This window comes from Aquarana catesbeiana, linkage group LG12, assembly GCF_042186555.1.
Source record: "Aquarana catesbeiana isolate 2022-GZ linkage group LG12, ASM4218655v1, whole genome shotgun sequence".
Classification (NCBI taxonomy): domain Eukaryota; kingdom Metazoa; phylum Chordata; class Amphibia; order Anura; family Ranidae; genus Aquarana; species Aquarana catesbeiana.
This window is the reverse complement of record NC_133335.1, coordinates 228,303,723-228,304,458: the sequence shown is the minus strand read 5'-3', so window position 1 is coordinate 228,304,458 and position 736 is coordinate 228,303,723.

Below are 736 nucleotides of genomic sequence, written 5' to 3'. Positions count from 1 at the left end.
TGGCGACTTTGAAATTGCGCTGGAGCAGCCGGATTCCAAAGCCCCATCGTGAACAGGTGATTAAGGCTTCCGTTCACACATAGGCGCTTTGAATCGCGGGCGGAATCGCCACAATTTCAAAACGCGCCGTCAAAGGCTCGGTTCCCACCGGTGCTATGCACATAGCCCTGCGACTCAGTGCCGGTTCCCGCGTCGCACCTGAATCCCGCGTCGCACCTGAATCGCACACTGGTTTGTTCCGAGATCTGCAAACCGCTGCGGGTGTCAATGTAAAGTTAATGGTTCGCAGATCGCAGTGCGAGCTGTGAAATGCTGCAGGAATCGGTCCGATGCGATCCGATTCCAGTGCGGACCAAAAAAAAACAAAAAACGGGTCCTGCACCATTTTGGTGCCAATGCAATGCGATTTCAGCCATACAGTTTGTGTGGCTGAAATCGCATCGCACAGACATCGCATGTGATCTGCACAGCAATGTCTGGCATCGCAACTAGTGCAAACCAGCACAAAATGTAAAATCGCACATCAGCGCGTTTTAGGGGCCAATTCATTGCAACGGCACCTTAAAACGCGGTGCGATTCTGCCACGATTGTTGCTCAACAAATTGCGGCACGGGTTCTGGAAACGTTTTTTTGTGGGCAACACGCGTTGCGTGATTTGGCAGTCCGCATTTCTTCCCCAGCGTTTTTTTAATGTGCGTTTTATGGTGCGTTTTATGGTAATTTCTGCATGCGGTT